Source organism: Prionailurus bengalensis, chromosome C2 (genome assembly GCF_016509475.1).
Source record: "Prionailurus bengalensis isolate Pbe53 chromosome C2, Fcat_Pben_1.1_paternal_pri, whole genome shotgun sequence".
Classification (NCBI taxonomy): domain Eukaryota; kingdom Metazoa; phylum Chordata; class Mammalia; order Carnivora; family Felidae; genus Prionailurus; species Prionailurus bengalensis.
The window spans coordinates 46,267,849-46,278,892 of NC_057350.1; the positions used below are offsets into that span (position 1 = coordinate 46,267,849).

The 11,044-nt window shown below is 41.6% G+C and overlaps 1 protein-coding gene across 7 annotated transcripts in view; it reads right to left on the bottom strand.

The window, feature by feature from the left end:
* The window catches only part of RIOX2 (ribosomal oxygenase 2), a 32,217-nt gene extending 30,247 nt beyond the window's left edge, over positions 1 to 1,970 (bottom strand). For 2 of the 7 annotated variants that reach the window (XM_043593928.1, XM_043593924.1), the window contains exon 1: positions 1,920 to 1,970. The gene's annotated coding sequence lies outside the window, so the exon portion shown is untranslated. Of the gene's footprint in view, positions 1 to 1,121 lie in introns of all 7 variants that reach the window. The other 5 variants (XM_043593926.1, XM_043593925.1, XM_043593923.1 and 2 more) reach the window with 5 other exon arrangements.
* Positions 1,971 to 11,044: the final 9,074 nt, after the last annotated feature.

Below are 11,044 nucleotides of genomic sequence, written 5' to 3' on the forward strand. Positions count from 1 at the left end.
AGTATTCCAATTTTTAAAAAAACAAATGTTTCCAATCTGAGTTGACTATAAGCATTAGTGTAAAAAGAGTCACGGTTCATATTTTACTAGCTGCCCACAAGTTAAAAAAAAAAAAAACCACCAACTGATCCGAACAACTTTGAAGGATTAAAACTCTACAATAAAATCCACTGGTATCCATTCTACAGCCAATAAATATAAACCGAGCCTTTATATCCTTAAGTGTCCTAACCTTCTTTTCTGTAGTAATATTCACTGACAAAAAGTCAACACAGCTTCGTCTGGGGAACAGCCATCTGCACGGTCCCAGAGCCTAGCACAGAACAGGGCACATAGGTCCCCAAGAAATGTTTGCTGAATGAATTATCCTCCTTTTTCATCGTCTGTATATAATATTAGAGAAAAATCCTCAAAAGCCTTACACAAAACAGAGTTGGGAGGAAAACAGTTTATTCAAAGGGGTAATTCTGATGGCAGCTGTAGCTTGGGTGTTCAACCGCACTGTCAGAGCTGAAAGGCAAATTAGCCTGCAGTGGTTATTACCAACCAGAGGGAGGTATGTCTCTACAGTCTTCAGAGCAGAGCTTTTTACAGTGTAGTCACCAGAAATACTTGTTCACCTGCAAATTTCTAGGCTCCCTATCAAGCCTACTAGATTAAGCACTTCTTGTGCTGGGTCCTAAAAATCTATATTAACACAGGAAATATTCCATTGGAATTTTAGATCCATTAACATTAGTCAAATTCTGCTCAATTAAACACACACACCTGACAGAAATATTACCTGTAACGAGGTTGCCTCTGCTGACCTAAAATATTTTTTTTACGTTTGTTTATTTAGAGAGAGAGGGAGAGAGAGAATCGCAAGCAGGCTCCACACTGTCATCATGGAGCCAAATGGGGGGCTTGAACCCACTAACCCTGGGATCATAAACTGGGCCCAAACCAAGAGTCAGATGCTTAACCCACTGAGCAACCCAGCCCACCCTGACCTAAAATACTCCTTTTCTGCCTAACAGAAATGTTCATCCGGAGGGAAAACTCGTTCTCCTGTTGACCTAATGCTGTGATTGGCAGTTACCCTTTTAGTCCTATTTTAAAAAGAAAATAGATTACAACACCTCCGTGTCTTGTAGTAAGCACGATGTTACGAAGGATGAGGCCAGAGAGGCAAAAATTATCCACGCGATGGTGGCAGAGGCTGGATAAGTCAGGCTCCTCCATTTAAACGTGAGTCCAGGGAAATCAATGGCCTGGCGCCGAATTTACAGCTCATCAGTGGACTCCCAGGCCCCTGCTTCCTGAACACGCAGTGAGCAAGCCGGCCTCACGAACCTGTTGGACAACCCACTGTCGGGCTGCCGAACTAGTAACACTTGCTGAGTGAAGTGGCAGAGGGGTCTGTAATTTTAAAGTCAGGCTGGGACCAGACAGCCGCGACGCCCCCGCCCTGTAGCCCTGGCTGCAGGGCTCCCAGCAGTAAAGCCTGTCTCTTAGGCCCGACCTGACGCCAGAGGCACAACCCACGTGGAGGCCGCGCTCCCCGGCGGGCGTCACCCTCCCGGCGGAGCCTCCAAACTTTCCGCGCGCTCGTCCCAGTCTCCAGACCACCGGCGGCCCACGTGGGCCACTCTCGGTGCTCAAGCCATTCGTGACCCTACTCCCGCATCCGGGCAGCAGCAGACCCGGCGTGTCCTCCCTGCCCCGGTCCCCGGGATCATGGACCGCGTCGGCGCGCGTCCCCGGTCCCGAAAGCACCAGCGCCCACCAAGCCACCCCGGCCGCTCTGAGGGTCCCGGGGAATGGGCTCTCAGGCCACCCTCCAGGCCCTACCCGCACCAGCGCTCGGAGGCCCAACAGGACGTGCACGACCCCGCCCCCGGCGGCGCGGGGCAGGCGGCGAAAACCTCTCCACTCACCCTGCTCGGCCTGTTGCGCGCGGCCGCGAGCGGGCGGGGCAGCGGATGGGGGCGGGGCGGGGCGGGGCGGCGTGCGCACGCTGGGGGGCGGCCCGCTCCGGCTCCTGCCTCCCGCTCCTGCCTGAGCTCCCGCTCCCGCTCCGGCTCCACCCCGCGTCAGGCCGCGGGTGGTAGGTACTTCTGGCGCCCAGTATCGGCAGGTGTTGGGTCTTCGCGCCATCACATTTTCCCCTTTGGTGTTAAAGGAAATGCATGGTTCTTGGTTTTTTGTTTTGTTTTTTTTTGAGTTGGGGGCGGGATGAGTCTCTGGATTTGGGGCAACTGTTTTATAGTACGACCTTATTCTTTTTATGAATGGAGAAACCCAGATGCAGAGAGGAGACGAGAGCTTTCCAAGTTTAGGGAGTCGGAGGTCCAGATTCTCCCATCGCTTTCTTTTGGGCTCTCCATGCTAAGCTGTACTGCTTTGTACTGTCAACTGTAATTTATATCCCGTTGCTCCCAGAGTCAGAATTAATCCCGGCTTAAAAGGATACTGGAAATTCTTTGTGACGATAGCTATAGAAGAGAAGAACAAAAGCAATTATTTAATTTTGGCCTAAGGCTCTGTCCTTTAGACAGACAAACTGATTGGAAACGTTTGGGTGGGGAGGCTGGACCAACTGAGCACGGGGATCAATGTCACATCTCTGCTTTGGCCTGTGTCCTTCTTTGCTCTGTAGACAGCCAAAGAGGACCTAAAGGAAATTATTTCATTCTGTCAGGATGATTGAGACCAATGACTAGCTCTGATTATCGATGTGGACACGTGAGCAAATGGGAACAAAGTACAGCCTTGTCTAACACTCGTCTGAAGCTAACAAAAATAGCAACACCTGAATTGAGTTCTTGCTGTAAGGCACCATGCTAATTGTTTCGGGGACTCCTCACTCCATCCTCACCACAATCTTGTGCTTACCTCCATTTTACAGTTGAGAAGACTGGGTCTGGAGAAGTTAACTTGCACAAAGTCACATTTAGATTTGGAAGAGCTAAGTCTTTCGGGAAAGACTTTCTCAGATCTGTCTTTCGGAAGAGACTATAAAAAAAAATCTAGTCCACTTGACATTATATTGGTAATGTACTTTGCTCTTTATTTTGACTACAAAACATCTATCAAGATAATGTAGAATAGTATTGATGTTACAAGGATTCAGAAAATGGTAAATTCTTACCCATGTCCATTATATGGAAAAGCACCACTTTGTGTTTGTATAAAGAAAAGTTTCAATGTCAACACAAATAAAACCATCTCCTAGACGGAGAATCGTCACTAGGGTGCCTGACAGAACAAAAGTACATATTGAAGTCAGCTCTGCTAGGGAAAATCATACATCTTGTATAGGAGTTCCCCTGATGCAAAATTAGTCTTTCAATGTGTTCTCTCTGATACTGTCATTATAATTCAGATTTGTTAGCATAGCGAGCAAAAAAAAGAAAAGAAAAGAAAAGAAATAAAAAGGTTATGCTCATTCAGTCTTCAGACCTAAACACAATGGCTGGCATGTCTACAAAGAAAAGGAGGAGGGAGAGAAGTGAGGAAAAGGGGTGGGGGGTGGGGGGGATGTGAGAGAAGAGCTTCCAGAATCTATGGCATTCCTAACATACTGTTTGAGTACTTTGTTTTTTCATCTTTTGCTTTTAGTCCATTGAGTTTAAAGTTGTTCCAGAGGACAAGAAGCAGGCCACTATGCAGTCTCCAACTTATCTATTCCAGACTCATTAAAAAGTCAGTTATTTTCTTTCTGTAATCTATTTTCTCATAAAAACAATGTCATAGATAGCTGAGTCATAGATGGCTCAGTGACCCAGACCTACCCAGAAGGGCCTGAAGAAGCCCCCAGATATCTGAATCAATAGACTAGTGATCCTCCCGTGGAGCCTGGGAACAAGATGCCGAGATGATAGGAAAGAGCAGAGAATTCCATCCTTATACAGAAACCCTGAAATAGACTTGTCTACGATTCTCACAAAAATAACTTGCACTTCTGCAAGAGTGTTTTATGTTTATACCCTTTGTGTTGCTTTGTGTTGCTTCATTTCAAACCCAAGTTTGTCATCCTCTCCTGTGATTTCCTAGGCTGTTCTTCCTATAGAACTTTAGGTTTTGGCCGCTTCACTGGGGCTCCCCACTGGGCCTGCCCTGCCTGGGTGTCAGGCTGCACAAACCCATCTCTGTCCTTTCTCCACTGCCAATCAGAATGATCCTGGGCTTAAAGAATCTTAGAATTATGCTGTGTGAGTGTACTTTTTAAGGTTACTCAGGGGGAAGAGATGCGAAGTACATGAACTTAACTTTCTCTTTTTGCTAATGCTCAGTTTCCTCACTTATTAGGTGAGATTGAACCAGATAATTCTTATTATCCCTACTGGCTCTCACATTCTATAATCCTAAAGGTCTGTGCACCAATTTCCACAGGGTATTAGGAGAAAAATCAGGAATCATGCATACTGCCCCCTACGTATTTGTATTGTATTTGTATTCACTTTGGTCCAGAAAAGATATAAGTGATTTCTTTCTTTTATATGATTTTATTTAATACCTGTACCATTATTATTATCATCCTAACTTTTGCAAACAATATATATAAGGAAACCAAGACATAGTGAGGTTAAATAAGTTGCTCAAAATTATACAGCCATTGGATAGCGCATCTGGGACTTAAATCCCATGCTGCCTATCGACTAATCCTCTTTTTGAGCCTCATTTTCTGCACCTGTAGAAATGGTTAATTTTGCTTTGTTTGTCTAACTCATAAAGCTGCTGTGAGTCTCAGGTGAGACAGAGTAAGCAGAAGAGTGTTAAAACTGTAGAATGTTATTCACCTAAGAGGCATTATTGTTAAATCCATTACAACATCTTGAACATGATCCACAGAATGAATTAAATGCACCTGAGGCTTTTACATGTCTATGTTTCACTTCCTTGACTATACTCATGAACAGGGCACCTTCTCACTGACATAGCCATATCACCATGAATAATCTTGGTCAGACTTAGTTAACTTCAGAAAGAGCCACATTTTTTTAATGACCCAGGCTGAGGTCTTCCAAAATTATAGTTATGATACATCTCATTGAAATCTATATTCCTATAGCTATGTTTAAAACTCTTTGGGCTCTGGGCTGATGGCTCAGAGCCTGGAGCCTGTTTCCGATTCTGTGTCTCCCTCTGTTTCTGCCCCTCGCCCGTTCATGCTCTGTCTCTCTCTGTCCCAAAAATAAATAAACGTTGAAAAAAAAATTTAAAAAAAAGGGGCGCCTGGGTGGCGCAGTCGGTTAAGCGTCCGACTTCAGCCAGGTCACGATCTCGCGGTCCGTGAGTTCGAGCCCCGCATCGGGCTCTGGGCTGATGGCTCAGAGCCTGGAGCCTGTTTCCGATTCTGTGTCTCCGTCTCTCTCTGCCCCTCGCCCGTTCATGCTCTGTCTCTCTCTGTCCCAAAAATAAGTAAACGTTGAAAAAAAAAAATTAAAACTCTTTGGAGCCAGGAAATTGCTTTCATCTATTCTGAGAACTAGAACAGAGCTTTACATGGTTTAGTTACTCAGTGTTTACAAAATTGGATTGGGTTAGTATTCCCATTTTCTTGTCTGACTTACAGTCTGATTTCTTGTATAGCCTATGCCTGTAGGAAAGTCAGTGACAGGCTGTATAACTTTTTTAATTAAATGATGCTACACATCTCTCTTCTTCAATAGCCAAGCACTTGCAAATGAAAATACACCTTGGTTTTTTGGCCAGTGACTCTTTCCCTCAGAGAGAGAAGTTGTTTAATATGTTACCCATAAAACCTGAAATAAACTTGTCCATGATTCTTATAAAAATAAGATGTAATCCTACACAGGTGTTTTCTGTTCATACTGCTTGGATTGCCTTTGTTAAAAAGGAAACAGGCTCCAACTGAAAATGTTTCCTGGGAGACTAGCACAACATATATAGATGGATGAGAGAGACTCACATGGTGATGGTACATTCATTTACTTATCTTTCTTTAAAATTTTTTGTCATAATGACCTAATAATGACCCATCGATTGATCTCAAAGGTGTAGTTGTTGGGAACTGACAGGTCTGCTAATGAATCTTTTTAAACTTTCAAGGAAGAGAAAAATATACCTTACATAAACTGCTTCTAAATATAGAAAAGGAAAATAACCCTTTTAAGAAAGAAAATTATAGACTGTTATTTGTAAAAATAGATGCATAAACTTTGGCATGGACAGGAAAGGAGCATGAAGTCACACGAGGTCACAGATCTAAGGGTTAACTTTAATGAACCACAGCATGTAGACCTCCAAAGAACATTCACCAGTAGCCCTTGAAAGCTTCAACATTTGAACACCTGCCACCAGGGATGGCTACATTATTGGTGGGACCAAGTGCAAAATGAGTATGTGAAGCTCCTTGTTCCAAAAGAAGAGGGAAGTGCTGTTAAAGGTACTAAAATATAGAACGATTCTTTTGCAGTCTCTCTCTTTGCTATAATGGTGGGTGTTTTTTATTTGCTGTTCAATGTCATGCTCTAGAAAACACAGGAACACTTGAAAGGTGAGTGCATACATTCACAGGCATGGGAGGACCCTGCGGTGCCGCTCAGCATCCACACATGCACGGAAGCACATGGCCCACAGGCTACTCAGTACCCCCTCCTGCTAACCACTGGACCAGCACTGCTGTGCTCAGGCCAGGGGTGGAGAAGTCAGTCTTCCTAATTCACTGGTCAGGGTCCCAACCAAAGCAGACTGGCCAACCTCAGGAGATTATAACTTCCCAGGACTCACACCTTACCTGGATAGGGGGTGGGTAAGAGGCGTGCTCCAGTCTAAACACTCTTCAGACCCACCAGGGCACTGCCAGCCCAGGGCAGGGAAATGCTGTGGTATGTGTGGACCTATGTACAAGCCCCTGCCAGGGGAAGAGAGCAGTGGTGGGCCTCAGGTTGGACCAGAAGAAGGAGGCAGAAAAGTGACGTCCAGAACCTGTCCCACAGGAAGCAGAACTGCACATGCCAAACCTGGGTACACGCGTTGTTGTTCCAACAGACTTTATTTACAAAATAAATTTAAAGATTACATTATTAAGAATTTCAAGATGGCAACTGTAGAGCATTAACCCCCAAGGGTGGGGCCTTGTGTGAGGATACTGGTTTCATGCTCAGGAAACCAGGTGTACCTGCCCCCTAGAGGACATCAACCAAGCAAAGAACTAAAATACATTATACCATTTAAGTAAAAAGACTTTTGTCAATCCCTAATCTCACCCATCCATTCCTTGCCCTTGAACCTGGTAGAATGGAAAAGGGTAGGAGAGAGGCCTGTACTAGAGCAGATGTTACCTTCTTCCTAGGACAATTTCCCCAGTTCAGGGTTTAAGTCTGAGGTGGGAAAAGTGAAAACACACTGAAATCAGTCTAGGCTTTATACCCGAAAACAAATCTCCATCATCAAACTGTTATGTTTGTATGTATATGTCTATATCTTCTTGCTAATTGATTGATTGATAATTCACAGTATCTAAAAAGCTGTGGGATCTACCTGAGATGCCAGCAAGGGGCAGAGAAGTTGTAGCTAATAAAGCATATTAAACAGTCATTGATTAAAAATAAAGCCATATTCTATCAGTACCCCCAACAAATTCAGATTATTTCATGTAAAATATAGTTCAGCAATATAATAAATGGTTAATCTACATTAGTCAAGTAGAACTCAACAGAAATTCCACCACTGAATTTACTGCATAAAAGGAGTAAGAGTTAATGTCATGAGAGAATCAAATGATCCTAATAACTTAAATAATTTGATTACTTTGGTCAAGATGGCATATTATATTGAGTACTTGGTGACCAACATGCAATTAATTACTTTGCCCAAAGACACACAATCTTTTGTACAAATGAGCAATAATCATCTGATTGTATTAATCTAGACCAGGATATCACCCAAAATAATTAAATATAATTAATTTTGCCCTCAAATCCAAATCTCCCCTTAAGACACATACCACAGAACTTTGTTTTGTGAAATGAACCACATTTTTAGCTTCTACCGTTCTCCTTTCTTTTGCCTTATTTTTCTCTCCTACTTCAAATTCACATTATCTCTATAAGTCACATTAAATTATTAGAGCTCTTTTCAGAAAACCTCTTTCTTCACTGTGTACCTGAACTGCATATTCATTTAAAAGCTCTTTAGTAGGTATTCAGGTTTCTTTCACTTTGAGTCACCATTTAATTTAAATATGACCTCACCCAACATACAACCTAATTAACAAAACATATTTTAAGTTATTCTGGGGTGGCGTGAATGCTCTAAAAATTTGTTTGATGTGTGGGTTTATGTTCATAACACTTCTTTAGAGCGTAAAACACTTGAAACACCTGCATTAATGTTCTCTGAAGAACAGAAGAAATTAATGTATGTAAGCACTTCCTTTCTTAGTGTGCCTTGTTCAGTTAGCTAGTCTTCTTGAAAATATTGTGTTACTTTTAAACAATTCAGGCATGGGGCGCCCGGGTGGCTCAGTCGGTTAAGGATCTGATTTCAGCTTGGTCATGATCTCACGGCTTGGGGGTTCAAGCCCCGCATCAGGCTCTGTGCTGACAGCTCAGAGCCTGGAGCCTGCTTTGGATTCTGTGTCTCCCTCTCTCTCTGTCCCTCCCCCGCTCATGTTCTATCTCTCTTTCTCAAAAATAAACAAACATTAAAAAAATTTTTTAAATAATTTAGGCTTGTGTATCGAACTTCAGAAAGCATTACTACTTCATAATAGGTTTAAAAATATTTGTTAATGACATTATAACATCATCTCCTTTGGATGGCCTAAGGCAAGGAGTGAGCCACTAACAGCATAATTTTGTAGAAAGCCTTTGAAGCACTCTTGTAGAAAATAAGTTTCTATAATGAATTGTATTGATCCTGGGATCAAAAGTAATAGCACATTCATCAAATGGCCTAATTGATAATAAAATATAGTTCAATGTTTCCTACATCAAATTATCAATATATTGAAAAGAAAACTATGGTAATTTTTCTCAGTGACTGTGAAATCCCTTTTCCACACACAGCCCTTTTATTGATCAAAAAACATTATGATTCAGCAGTAGATTGAAATGGAAAAACAACTGACAATGTGGAGCCTCATCTGAAGAAGCCCGTGTGTTCCTGGAAAATTGCAAGAGTCAAAAAATCTGCCCCCCTACCACCATTTTGTCTTCTGAGAAATGACCACTTGCTGTCATATATTCTAAGACCCACCTCTACCCTTCCTCAGTGAGTAAGACTCCTTGTTTTTATGTCTTTTTGGATTTCTGGGCTCCCTTCCTTAATTTTGAGATGTTCCTCATTAATGAATATCCTTCCTAGTGGAATAGCCTGACAAAATCATCTCAATTATCTGGTGCATTTTTTCTTTCAGTTTCTTTACAAGAGAAAACACTATGTTCAAGCTCTTTGTTAAATTCAGGGAAGTCAAATTGCAGTTGGAAGGTGACAGAACCTTAAAATTAAGCCAGACTTTACAGTGTGTTTTAAAGCAATGTGTATAGGGAAAGACTAGGCATCACGCAAATGAAATAGCTGGAATGTAACACTGACTGGGATGCCTCCGGCCCTACCAGGAAACAGCACCAGGTATAGAATTGCAGTTGAAATAGCAATTTCCTTACCACTTTTTAACCTTGCTTCTTTGAGGGTGTTGTTAATCTTATTGGAATTCTGACCTTAATAATGACTACAGAATTAGGTATAATTCCTTTCCTCATTAATCTCCATGTTAAAAAATTGTGTGTGTGTGTGTGTGTGTGTGATTTGAACAGGCTTAAGAGCAGCACGATACAAAATGATAGACCTTATTCATGCAAACTAATCCACCTGCAAGGATTAAGACAATGTAACCATAATTTATGATTGTGCAACAACTCATATGCAAATATTTGCAATCTCCGTTGCCCTCCTACTTAAAAAAGGGCTTGTGATGGCAGTAACAATCATGGAAGAAAGCAGAATTTAAATAAATAGAACTGCTTTAAATCGGTATTTTATACAATGTCTAAACTTCTTCTATAAAAGAATGCCAGTGGATATAGATCCATATAAACAGACTGGTAACTGAGTCTGACATGACAGATTCTAGTGGCAAATAGGAATTCTTATAAAGGAAATAAATGCTGAACTTCAGATATGGCTAAAAATTTTGTTTGTAAAATAATTTTACTTCTAAATATTCTTTATGTTGCTAATTGCAGCCCATTATAATCACACACAATAGGAAATAAAACCAAAGTCCCCCAGGAGAAGATGGGTTACATAAATTACGGTACACTCATTTAGTGGATTGCTCTGCAGCATATAAAAATTATTTTGCAGGAAAAAATGGCATAGAAAGTTGTTTATGAAAAGAATAATTAAACAAAGCTGCATTTTTAAAAAATGTTGCTTATGATCCAGAGAAGAAAATCTGGCTACAAATTGCCTAAGTTAAACACATTCCCAGTTAGAATGTAAGTTCAGTTAGTTAGGGAGTGTCCATCTTTACCGTATCCCTAGCAAGGTGTTTGGCGTGATATAAGTGATTAAATTAATAAATGCAAGTATATACCAATGATTCCATTGGAAAAAATGTATGTTATGCATAGAAAAACTCTAAGAATATACATTAAAATGTTAACTACTTGGGCACCTGGGTGGCTCAGTCAGTTGAGTGTCTGTCTGACTTTGGCTCCAGCCACGTTCTCAGGATTTGTGGGTTCGAGGCCCGCGTCGGGCTCTGTGCTGACAGCTCAGAGTCTGGAGCCTGCTTTGGATTCTGTGTCTCCCTCTATCTCTGCTCCTCCTGCATTCACACACACACACACTCTCTTTGTCTCTCTCTCTCAAAAATAAATAAACATTAAAAAATTTTTAAATGTTAATGGCTTAATTCTGAGTGGAATTTTTTTTGCCACTTGGTATTTTAATTTTTATAGTGAAATTGTATTTCTTTTGTAATCAGAAAACAATAAAATTAAGTTAAAAATATATCTTTCATAGATTTTCCAGAGCAGTCCCTATAAAATATCCTGTTTCTATATTTAGGCAGTTTACAGAGCTG